This window comes from Rhipicephalus microplus, chromosome 3, assembly GCF_043290135.1.
Source record: "Rhipicephalus microplus isolate Deutch F79 chromosome 3, USDA_Rmic, whole genome shotgun sequence".
NCBI lineage: Eukaryota > Metazoa > Arthropoda > Arachnida > Ixodida > Ixodidae > Rhipicephalus > Rhipicephalus microplus.
Window position 1 is genome coordinate 38,007,348 of NC_134702.1, and position 13,299 is coordinate 38,020,646.

General features: G+C 49.9%; 1 protein-coding gene across 3 annotated transcripts in view; it reads left to right on the plus strand.

Moving 5' to 3' along the window:
• The window catches only part of E23 (ABC transporter G family member E23), a 482,421-nt gene that overhangs the window by 356,512 nt on the left and 112,610 nt on the right, over positions 1–13,299 (plus strand). The window lies entirely within an intron of this gene.

Here is a 13,299-nt window from a genome sequence, read left to right on the forward strand (position 1 = left end):
CTTCTTCCGTGGCTTCCTCCTCCGGCGCCGGGTTCAACGACCCGACCCGGCTGTGCTCTAACGTCTCTCGGCGCCGCCGACGCCCGGCCGCCGCCGCCGCGCTAACGGGAAGGAAGGAAGCCCGCGCAGAGAGAGAGAGAGGGTAGCACGCAACCAGCGCTCGGGGATGCTCTCTTGTTTGTTTATTTCCTTGTTTCGCTTTCTTTCTTTCCTCGTGGAAGCAAGCGCTTGGTTCACCTCGCGTCGAATGAACGAAGGAACGCGGCCCGTGTCAGGGGAAGGGGGGGAGTGGGGGTGCATTCGCGCGGCAGTTGATCTTGTGCGCGTTGTTGCCGTGCGCCGTCTCAGGCTTTCGGCCACACTGCCAAAACGGCAGTCCCGTATGTACTGTAGGCATACAAGCAGCCTGCCCTTATACATTGAGCTCTCGTACCTGGCACCCGCCTTGGTCAGCCTCGGACGGTGTCCAGCTTCTTACTTTTAGTTTTTCTTCGCCGGGAAGGGGGTGCACACGCTTGACCACCCCGAGGAAGCAAAAGCGGAGTAGTGGTTGGGGTGGCGGCCAGCGATGGGGGAGAGGGGGGGAGGATTGAGGAAGTGTAACCCGAGTGCAGTGTTCGCGGTCGCTCCGCGATACATCTACGAGCGGGTGGCACCCCTCCTTCCGAGGTCGTCTCTGTCGTTAGGTCGCACTGCACAGCTCCGGTGCCTTGATGAGTAGCCGAGTGGGCCTGCTCCGTGGCGCTGGCGAATGTGCCGCGCGGTTTTCGTCTTGAACCGTTACGCGGTAATTAGCTCCTAGCCTTAGTTATTCTGCAGCGCATCGGTTAATTATCGGCGAGGTAAAATACCTGCCAGATTTCGTTGTAATAAATGTATTGCGTATACACTTACTTGTCGCAAATGAATTCTGCGGAATGCCGCAGGATGGCACAAGGATCATGAAAGGAATAATCGACAACCATCCACTGCATCCTGGCTTGTTCAATACGTATAGTGACAGCAACGGAAAGACGTTGGTGCCGGGTTCGATTGCCGGACCAAGATGGAGTTTTCTTCAATCGTGTGCTTTTCTTTCTGCAAAATCCGTATGGTTTTTCTCGCGGCTTCTTTGCATGGGACCAGAGCAGAGCGGGTCAGGGAACAAACAACAGGTGTGAACTTTGAAGGACATCGTTGTCGAAATCGGGAAGCGTAGAAGAAAATGGCGTGGGCAGAGCGTGGGGCGTGAAGTCAGGACAACCGCCGGTCACTAAGAGTTACAGACCGGATTCACAGGAAACGCAAGAGCCCGAGGGCGAGGCACAAAGTTCGGTAGGCAGATGAGAGGAACCTTACGAGGACATCGCGGTCGTAGGAAACAAAAAGGTCGCGTTGGTTGGTAAAACGTGTGAGAGGCCATTGAACTGCAGCGGCCGTTGTCAGGCTGACGATGTGAGTTGTGGTGTTTCTGTTGGCCCATGGTACTCGTGTAAATAGTCCCCCGTATAAGTTCCGTTACTGTTTCTACATTTCATTTAACCGTCCGCTTCCACCCTCCAGGTGTAAGCTCCGAAGGCTGCTGAATTGTTGAAGCGCGCTGAATCCTAAAACGTTTCGTTTTTTGTCATCCCTTTTCTTAATTTATTTCTCAAATTTTGCACATTTATGCGAATAAGCAACTACTCGGTGACAAAGTACCCGAAGTAACGATTTCTGTGGGCGAGAATAAACATATACCACGGGGAATGACGAGACAAACAAAACAAAGAAGAAAATAAAGCTAAAGACGTCATGCGACTCGCGCTTCGCTCGCGCGATTGCGTATATGTACGGCCATATTTCACGAAGGCGCGCCACCGTCTTTTGTCTGAACGCAAAAACACCGCACTGCTTGAGGCCGTCGTCGCGCGGTCGGGGAGATTTACAGCGTCCGAGCTGCGTACCCAGGGTGAAGCTAAAGTAAGTCAGGCTGCGGCCCTGAACGCAGACTCAAGAGCGTAGGTAGGACCGCTGTTTTATTATGCCGAGGTCAGTGAATCCGAGTGCGGGTGCCAAAACCGTTTCGTCGCGCGCGTCAGAGCCTTATCATCGCTCTGTCGTCACAGATTTCATCCGCAGCTGGTCGCGGCGACGCCAGCTTCGAACTCTTCATCTCAAGGCTTCGTGCAGCGACCTCAAGCAGTACCGCGTATAGACTCCTCAAGTCGTGAGGGCGAGGCTTTAGCGTTTGGACGCGGGACAGAAAGAGCGTGATGGTTAGGGGGGGGGGGGGGGGGGGAAGAAACAAATTGGTCCCGGAGTTCGGGGTTTGACGGAGTGAGATGAGGGGTGCGCGGAGTACAAACGGGTGTTTGCTGTTTCGGGGTGACTTAAGCCATACAGGAAACCTCAAAAGCAACACGCGCTCCCGTGGCGTTTTGTTTGTTTTTGTTTCGTTTTCTTCCCGAGTGATCCGTGCACCTCTGGGAAGCGTTCCAGGAACGCTTATAAATAAACGTCGCGCAAAGGACATCTCGCAGGCGGCCAGGGCCGATGCACGGTCGGCCCCCGCTCGATGGTACCGGGACGTGTCGTGCGCCTCATTGCGGTTTGGAAAGAAACTATACATACAGCGCCAGTGCGTCAGTTTGTGCCCGCGATTGCCTCCGAGATATGCGGCGCCCGAAGCTGATCTTGGAGAAACCGACGTACCCCGCGCGCTCGTGGCTTTCGAGACTCGGGGCGGACCCGTTCGTTGTGGATCTCGGAGGAAATAAATATAGTCCTGCAGTCACAGGTTCTTGAGAAGTTGCATTTGTAGATATATATATGCGCAAGGCGCGCTGCGCGCATCGCATATTTCTCAGTATACCTTATTAAAGCAATTCGCGCACAGTGCTGTTTTGTATGCGGGATATCTGCGTCATCGAGTTACTCACATTTGCAAGGGCAACTCTTTTTAGGGCTTCGTGACGAAGTGATCCGCCAATGTGGACTGGCTAGCGTACGCGGCCTAAAAGCGCGCGGTAAAGGCAGTATATGGTTAATCAGATCTATCGTGTGATTCATTACTAAAGCGCAAGGAGAAAAATGACTAAAAAGCACTTGCCAGGAAATTCATCGAATTCATGCATGCATAGGCTTTTTGAAACAAGTGAACTTGTGGACTTTCACACAGTATACAAACGGTATACACTTATCACACCACGAGTGACCCTCCGAGTCCGAAATCGCCCCTGGCAAATGAAATGCGCGTAACGATAACCAGCCGCTCCCTTGTCACTGTGCGAAAAGAAAACGCGATGGTGCGCAGCTGCTCTGCGCCGTTTCGCTGCACCCGCTTATTACGCGATTCGGCGCGACGTCCACGTATCCGTACCCGGCGCAGATTCCTTCCTCTCTGGCACTGCTGCAGGCGGCTATCGCATTAACGTGTCCCCTGCGTTTGCGGTGGTTACCCGTTCTTTCCTGACCATTTGTATGGTTTCCGTTTTGCCTATTACCGCGCGTATATACAAGCTGCTGCAGCCGCTGCCCACGTAGTTTGACCCGGCCTAATGGGAGCCGACCCTACCTGCAGCTCTCGCGGATCTATCAGGCCACGCGTGCCATTTTTTTTTTTTTTTTTGCGTCGCGACTGTTCGGTGCGTCGTCCAATATCGCCGCTACGCATCCCGCCAGCCGGCCGGTGGGATGCGGCGGCGGTCACCGCCGCCGCCGTTCACCTGTTGGAACGATTTCCGTGACGACCGCGGCTCGGGATCGAGGCCGTTGGCCCCCAGGCTGCACCAGTGCAACTCCGCTCGGCGAGTTGCGTGCAGTGAAGTGGGACAAGTCAGGGCTCCAGAAAGAAGGAACGAGAGCTGCTAATTTGGTGTTTTCGGGTTGAAGAGGGCAGTGACACAAACTCGCGCGCGCACCCACAATAAAACGGGAGGAGAGTGGTGCCCCGCACAATTGGTTCGTCTCAACATAACGCTGACCGAATGTTAAACCATTATAGTGGTGCATAATGGGCTAGTCTTCATGTCTTACATGAAGTCCAAAGACGTGGGTCATTTCATTCTTGTGGAGCATCGGACCAATGCGTGGACGAGGCACAACAACGAAGTGTCCAGGTTTGATTCGTCCTTCGTGCAAGCACTTGTTTTGATATGCGTGAAAGACCCGTGAAAGCCCCGCCACTTCTCGTCTGCTGCGTGCAACGGACTATTGTATTGATTGGCTTTACATACTTGTCGTGCTGGGAAGGCTACGGCTTCACCGCACTGCATGTCTACGTCGAAGACCACAGTGGCTTCGCCGCACTGCACGTATCTGTCGCGTGTCCTCGGAGCGTTGATGGTGGCATGCAGCCTTTGCTGCCGGGGCCCCATGGCCGCACACACGGGGCATCTATTTGCGTCACACGGTGGAGTCTGGCGAAAGAGCGCTTGTTGGCGGGGCTGGCTCGCAGCACAGCCGCCGAGAAGTCATCAATTAGGAACGTCACTGCTTCCCTCCCCTCTTGATCAAGCGGTACAAAGACACATGTACACCCGACAGCAGGGATGCCGGATTAGATCTCGCTGCTCCCTCCGCAGGTGTATTCCCTTACTCACACGGCTAGCTGTGCCGAGTTGTTGTCTGTTGCCTGGAGCGGAGTCGTTTAGCCTGGCGCCTCGGCGCCGCACCTGTCTGAAGTCGCACGACCGCCGACACCGGGAAAAGCCTGTGCGCAGCCGACAGGCCACGTTCACGTCTGGCCGCTTTGCGACGACGAGCGAAGAGATTAAGGGGCATTCTCGAGACGCTCCCCGATTTCAGTGGGCATTAGGAGCGAGGGAAAAAAAAAGTGACGTTGGAAACTAGTACAGCGAAGTTTAATACGGCTAGGGTTAGCGATGATTTGTGGGGTTTTACGTCCCAGAACTACGATGCAATTATTCTAGTCGCCGTATACTGGAGGGCCCTGCAAATTTCGACCATCCGGTGTTCTTTAACGTGTGCCTAAATCCAAGCAGACGACCCTCTAGCATTTTGCCTGCGTTGAGATGTGGCCACCGTAGCAGGAGTTCGATTCCATGACCTCGAGGTCAGCAGTCTAACGCCACATAACCACCAGACCGTGGGGAGTGTACGGTTAGAGTTGAGCGCTTGCTTTCTTGTGCGTCAACAGGACTTAAATAGCTAGTTCAGTTGCTAAAGTGTAAAGACGTGTACAAAGACTCTGTATGAAATGCAGCTTGCCGATGATATGTTGTGCTTTACTACCACTGCACCAGTGTAGTACGAACGAAGTGTATACATGCACTGGAAAAGAGAGAAGTGACGGACGTTCCCTGTAACAAACGGATATGTTGGTGCATGTCACATTAAGTGGGCCCATTCTAGAAGTGATGTTCTTACGGGATCGTGACGTTGACGAATGGAGCAGACTGCAGGTCGCAGATCAAACTGTTTGTTAGGCCGAACTTGTGGCCGGTCAGCGAAAAGACAGATTGCAGCGAGCCACACTGGTACTGATGGCGGTGAACAATTGCGTCGGCCGTCGATTAACTGAAAAGTGGTGAAGCGCGTCGGCATTTATACATGTGCTGCCGAATATTCCAGCGTTATCGCTAGCGCCCACGTTGGTTCCTGAATAATCTGCAATGTTCGCGTTGTCCGCGTAATCTTAACTAAATGATCTACTGCAGTCGTGAAGCTTCTCGAACACCGCAGGCGTGGTTAGCGTTGGGAATTTCTTCGAGTATAACGGGGCAGTAACAAAACTTGCGGAAGGAATGTGGCCATATCGCTCAGAGCGGGGAACGGTAACGGGTTTCCTGGACTACCATAAATCTCAGAACGTTAGCAGCGCTGGTTAATACTAGTTATCATAATCACTAGTTCTGACCAATATAGCCAACATCGGCTTATGCGGGCTCCACAATCCGAATTATGCTTGCTACAGTGTTGGCTAATGGATTTGGTTTGTACTGACTAAACGACCGCTAATTTCTCAAGTCAGCTTTGGCTAATAGTAGACAGTCATAGTATGCCGGGCTTAGCGGGATAGCCGGCTTACCGTGATAATGGGATCGAAGTGGGCATGTGCAGATACGTATGTTACTCGTCCCGCTTCCCGTATTTTTACCGTTACTGTTAACAGTAACGTTACCGTATTAGCGTGGTGTTCGTAAACATGGCAGCGCTTTCGGACGCCCGCTTCGTAGTGATTTTAGCGTACTTGTTGAAAGATACACTTTCATCTCAGCAAACGACTCTTTAAAATGGCTTCGATTGCCTTCAGTTAGCTTTGGCGACCGAGTATCATGAATGAGTTGGCGTAATTTTTGAGGTAGCTTCCCTCTTCGAACGTCTCTAGGCCTAACTATAACATTGATGTAAACGAATCGGCAACATGGACGTTTCCGCGTTTGGTGCGTGTTTCATATTTACCTTTATTATTAATAAAATAAACTTGTAGCAATGCTTCGCGCAGGCGACATAGGCAAACATTCTCGTTTCTTTTCCTTATCGCTGTTCGTTAACTTATCAACCGTCTGATAGATGGCGCCACCATCCCAGCTGGGGGAACGTAAACCGCGTTAACGCTGTATCGCTGAACCATAAGACGTTGTCAGTAACGAACGTTTGCTGCACGGTAACGCCATACCCTTATAACCTCCGCTATCACGCTATAACGGAAAACTATAACTGTCTAATCGCTACGCTGACTGATATCGTTGTGTTACCGTTTGAATGACATTTAGTCTCGAATAACGCATGCGCACTTACAGGACGGAGTGTATATATACCTCGATCTGTTTTCTTAAACGGCGCATCTTGTACTTTAAATAGCACGAGGTCGTGCACAGAGCATTGAACTCCATTGTGAAGCTTTGTTCGCTGCGTCTTGATTTTTTTTTCTTTCTGCTAGCGCGCTTGCGGACAGCACACGCGCGCGGGAAAAACCGATGGCTGTTATACGCTATAGCGATTGGATATACACGACCGTGCTTTGCGCTACTGTGTCGTTTTCGTTCGTTCTCCTGACGCTGTTCCTTCAAACTCGCTCGCAACAATGCAACAATGCACGCAGGCACGGCACGTGTACCGTGCAAGTAAAGTCTATGACGATGCCCTTCGAAATAAAGAAGTGAAAAAGAAACCAGTGGGTCTCCGATCGTGCTATTTGCGGCAGAAGCAACTACGACCTTCCTTGTCCATAAAATGTGTATCGTGCAGTTCGCCCCTCCCTCGTTCGGTTGGCAAATCCGTTAGACTGGGACTCCTTCGTCATTGGACAATAATAAAGAGAGGGAAAGAAGGAAGTAGCGATTTACATTCGGCCGCGGGAGCTGAGGAATTGGTTGCTTAAACGTTCACATAATTGGTTAATGATTCTATTTACACAAAATATCGTTCGAAGTTGCGTACGTAAAATAAGGCGCGAGTCAACACTGCTCAACGAGGAATAAATAAATAAGACACAGAGCCGAGTCCGGAGGTTGTATGTGTGATGCGAGCACGCCTATCGGACGTGGATCGAATGAAGATGGCGTGGTGTTAAGGTCGCAGGAGGAAGGTCGTTGATGGCACCCCACCGCTGCCACCAGTTGTTGCGAATGGGGGTCTACCCGGTCTCTTGTGGTAGCGTGGTGTAACCGGGTGGAGGAAATGAACGCTGACAAGAAGAGGGTACAAAAACAAACAGGTTTTTTGACTCATATTTACACATTTACACAGTTTAGAAGGGCCAAAATCAGCTCTAATTTCTAATTTGCGTATCTGTTGAATTTCTTGTGGTTGTGACTATCAATAAAATGCTAACTCCCTCGTTTTTTAATTTTTTTTTTTGCGAAGGCGCTGGGCGCTGCTGTAAATCCCCTCTGTGCTGTAGTTAATTTGCGCTGTCTTTTAACAGAGATGATATAGGACAGAGCGGGGAGCGGTTACGGGTTTCCACGACCACCGTATAAATTAGAACGTTACCAGCGTTGGTTAGTATACTAGTTAATATAATCGCTAGTGTTGACTAATATAGCCAATATCGTCTTATGCAGGCTCAACAATCAGCAATCTCCTTACTACAGCGTTGGCTAACAGATCCGGCTTGTACTGACTGAACGACAGCTAATTTCGTTGGTCGTGCAGTTTTGCCTGATTGATATTGGCTTCGTCGACTGGTATCGTTACGTTACTGTTTGAATGACATATAGTCGGGAATAACTTATGCGCACACACAGGAAGGAGTGCATACATCGATCTGTTTTCTTAAATGGCGCATCTTGTACTCTAAATAGCAAGAGGTCATGCACGGAGCATTCAACTCTATTGTGAATAGTCGCTTTTTTTCTCTACGTCTTCTTTTTCTTTTCTTTTTGCTAACAGGCTTGCGGACAGCGTGTGCTTGCGGAAAAAAAACCGATGGCTGTTTTAGGCTGTATAGCGGTCGGATATGTACGCCCGTATACTTTGCGCTACTGTGTCGTGTTTGTTCGTTCTCCTGATGCTGCTCCCTTCCAACGCGCTCGCAACAATGCAACAATGCACGCAGGTATACGGAACGTGTACCGTGCAAGTAATGTCTGACTACGTCCTTCGAAATAGAGAACTAAACAAAGAAACATGTGGGTCACCGATCGTGCCATTTGCAGTAGAAGCAACTACGGTTTTCCTTGTCCATAAAACGTGTATAGTTGCAGTTCGTCGCTCCCTCGTTGTTCGCTGCGCAAATCCGTTGTTCCTAATGAGTGCGGTGCCGTTAAATTGGGACTCTTTCGTCATTGGGCAATGAGAGAGAGAGAGAGAGAGAGAGAGAGAGAGAGAGAGAGAGCGGGGAAAAAAGAAGGAACTACTGGCTTACATTCGGGCGCGGGAGCTGAGGGATTGATTGCCTATAAGCGTTCAGGTTATCGATTATTGCTTGACACAAAGATCATTCCAGGTTGCATGCGTAAAATAAGGCGGGAGGCAACACTGCTCAACGAGAAATGAATAAATAAGGTAGGTGGTTGTCTCTGTGATTCGAGTTCGCCAATTGGGACGCGGATCGAATGAAGACGGCGTGGCTGTTGTAACAGCTTGTTGCGTACACATTATCTAACGTTAGTTCCTTCTCTCTCTCCCTCTCTCTCTATTTTTTATGCTAAGGCGCTGGGCGCCGCTGGAATCACGTCTGTGCTGTAGTAAATACCGTTCCCGCCCCCCTCCCCCTACTACACTCTGTGTACTGTGCGATATCAGTGCACGATAAAGAACGCCACATAGCCGCAATTTCCGGACCCCTCCACACAACGGCGTTCCTCAGAAGTATATGGTGGTTTTTGCGCGCAAAACCCCGTATATTGTATTAATATAAGTGCACTGTCGAACCAGAGGCGTCAGCGCACGTCAGCCTTTCTATTCCCCTGACACAGTCCGCAATGCAGGTGCGTTCTTTCTTAATTTGGATGCTGCGTTATTTCTTTAGGTTTTTGTCGTGTAATAACTATATGCAGTCATTAATGAAATGATGTAAATCAGCCGATTGAGGAAAAAAAAGAAAGAAGATACTTTCCCCTTCGGGTCGTCATAGACAAATAACGGAGAGACCGTGTCACTTCTTGTTTTTCTATCTCTTTTTTTCTTGCCTTCCCGGGTCATTGACCTTCAGAACGCACGTCAGTGCCCCGTGCTATGATGAACGTACAAGCTAAAAAGGTCAACGACCTTTGCGGAACGTTCGCGCTGACCGACCCATTTGTATGTTTTTTTTTCTTTTTTTTTCCGCGCACGATATTAGAATCGGGAGTTCGACGATGTAGGGACAGGTCAGTCATATTTATCCGCTCTTTTCGAAAGGCCACGGATGCGCGACATTTCGCTTTGCTTTTCGTTTACCTCGCTTCCGATTTCTCTGATGTTGGGCTTTGTATAGTACGCAAAGAAACGTGCTCGTAAGACGTTGCATGGCCGTCTCCTGCGTTACCCGGTGACGCTTGACGCTTTATACGTTTGTGCGTGCAGTTTGTAAGGTGGGGGATCGCGAGAAGGGTGAAGGTGAACATGAATCGTTTCGCTACTTTCGGACGCGCTCACGCTTGCATCCATCCGTTCAAAGCCGGGTTTCTTCACTGGATTTCGTGATGTTGTGAGTAGAACGGAACACGTATTTTGTGTTGTTCTACGAGGCTGTGTGCGTGGCAACGTGAAATTACGAGTGACCTCGATAAAAAGATCAGATAGCTATATCAGTCAGAGACGACGGATCGCCGACTAGCTCATCTTTACAAAAATAGATTTGGCGAGTCTAAACTCAGTTTTAGACAGTCTATAAACTGTCTAAATCTATGTATGCAAGGACGAAATTGGGAAAGCGTCAGGTATTTTCAAACGGTGCATGCAAGTACGCATGTTACCAGAGTACCTTACAGGGTTTGCAAGCGTTTTTTTTTTTTTTTCGCGTACGACGCCGCCAGCAAAACCTTTGACTAAATTATAGCAAGCTTCGCTTGATTTATAGAGATGCTCTTCTTTGAACAATCTCAATTTCACGCCGTTTCCAACTGTATATAGTCTCCTGTTCGTGAAACTGCAACGCCCTTGCTCCGCGCGTTCTTCTCTGTCTCATCCCAGATCGAGCATCGCATGCGCGAAGTTAGGTCGTCTTCTCTCTCTCTCTCTCTCTCCCTCGCGTGTAGATTTATGGTCGTCTCAGTAACACACTCTGACCTAACGTGGCGGGGTGCGGGGCGTAACCGGTTGGCCGTAACCTTTTTCCGACTTCGCGCTTGATGACGGCCTCGTGCCGGAGGAGAAGTCTGTCGAAATATATAGTGACTCGTCGTCCTTCGTCCCGCTACGCTCGGCGGGGGCCGCCGCCAAACTATTCAGTATCTAGGTGAAGTGCGCCGTTTACTATGGTTAGGGCAGGAGAGACAAATAAAAATGTATCCTTCAAGCAGCAGCAGCATCAGTAACCGTATATGGGACAGGCGTCTTTTTACCCTTTCCCCGCGACGTCCCCTCCGCTGCGATGTATACCTCAAGCGCTCGCCTTTTATAACTCATACGCCAGCTAAAATGGGTGCTTGAAGGGAGAGCGGGGTGGAAAGACCTTGTGGAGTAGCAGCACCACCGTTTGCACGAGTGACTCGACGCGCGTGGTGAAGCGTTAAGCTATTGCGCGATGCTTTGTCGTGTGCTGCCTATGTGTGTATATCTAGCGCTGTCGACGCATGCGCAGCACCGCCTGTAGTGTGAACGGAGTGGGCAGATTATACGAGCTGTCCGCTGTTCGAAAGTGCTTTTTTTTATTATTAATACAGTGATTTCACAATAATATGACATCTAAGGTTGTACACTTTTGCTAACTAAAGAAAACAGGGAACACATGCCACGTTTTACACCCGGATCTATAGCACCACCACGATGCGTTCGCCTGGGCGACCAGACGCGCAGAGTGTGTTACGGTGTAGCGAACTTGCTTCAAGCGACCCCGTTTTTTTCTTGTTCGTCCGTCTTTTCTGGTAGTCTTCGTCGCTTTGGCGTATACTGCGTGCCCCGTGTGAGTCTCCGCGCTACAGACGCATTGTATTCTTATTTAACCTCCCCGTCTCTCTCGTGTTTTCATTTTTTTTTTCTTCGCCGTAGCGGTCTGCCGAGGAATGAAAACGTGCCAGAGAAAAAAAGAGCGGAACGCTCTAGCGGAGTATATTACGCTTTAGCCTGCCGGTGGCATGGCCAGACGCGATAAAGCCATCTCAGCACATCATCATCTCTTCTTGCTCTTCTCGTTCGTGCCTCTTGACTGCGACGGCGGACTTCGTGAACCGCGGCACCTGCTTGTTCCTTGCGCTGGCCCGAGTTGCGCGCGTTCGCCGGTACGCCGTAATAAAGAAACGAAGATAAGAAAAAGATAATGCGGATGGAAGTAAGTCAGACCTAAGAATGTGGAGGAGAGGAGGTTCCTTCGCGGTTATGCACGCCTCGCTTCTTCTTGTTCCTCCTCTCCCTAAGCGCTTGTTCCAGATAAACGTGCGTACACCCGCATTGCCAAAGAACGCGACCGGCTCTGAGCGTATATACCTCGAGACGTAAACAAACTCCCTCGCCCACTTTTTTTCTTTCTTTCTCTCGTTTTTTTTTTTTTTTTCCTCCGGCGCTTCCATTCACCGGGTCACTGTTACGTTCCTGTTTTCAGCGGGCTGCACGCAGTCTGCGTTCCCGTCGTGCTCGGGTTGTTGTTGTTGTTGTTGTTGTTGTTGTTGTTGTTGTTGTTGTTGTTGTTGTTGTTGTTGTTGTTGTTGTTGTGCGAGGTTACATGTTGCGGCTGCTGGTGTTCCTGTTACTTCTACTGCTGCTGCTATATCGTTACACCATAAACTTTTGTTTTAGGGCGAAAAAAACAATGGAGTGACGTCATCACGTGATGACGTTACTATATGAGGTCATCGCGACGTTACACATCACGAAAATTTGTTGCTTCATTTGACGGCACTATTAGATTATCACGACGTCACATAACACGACGTAATTCAATGACGTGATCACAAGACATCGACGCTTAGTCAAAGGCATAGTGTTTGTTAAAATTGACTACAGGGGAGTCTGGCACTGGGACCGTTCAGCGACCTTCGTCCATGTCAATGACCATGGGAATGCTGGGTAGTACACGTACTTCCAGGCCTCGAATCGCACTTTTGGTTTCGCTTACTGCTGTGTTTCGTTTTTTTTTTTTTGAGGAAAGAATGCATCCTTTTGAACTTCGAGACCCAATTTGAAGTTGTAAGCCTAAATGATTAAGGTGGTGAAGTGCAACTGCTGAACATTTCCTAGTTTTTCTGTCGTGACAAAACCGCTTCAAGCCACGCGAACCCAAACAGAGCCAGAAGTACGGAGATTAGGCAAATCCGTGCGCTACCCATCATTCTCATGCTTGCTGAAGTGCCGTGAAATGCAGCTTCCATGGACACTATAGGGCCAGAGTTCCCTATGGTGCATTTGTAGAAAACTCTATGGCTAAATGTGGGCCAATCATGGTGGCAGGGCATAATCGCGGGAAGTTCAGGAGTAATGCCTCCGATCTCGGAGGCTATGGAAAACCATGCTAGGCGGCTTCCGGAGGGGGCGGGGGGCGTACGAGGATCGATGCATTGTGAAAGGAAAAGAAGACGGCGGCTTAGACTTGGGCGAATGCATAGAAGAATCATTCCTACTGCAGCTGCCAACAGAGTGATGTACACCACTGGGACTTTGCAACGAATACGTGCACCTTATATAATTAACAGATTAAAATGTAGCACGAAAGTTGGGTCCGAAAATTCAGGCAGTTTCGCCAGAAACAAACCTACTGACTTGGCAGCCCGGGACATCAGCCTCTCCGCGGGT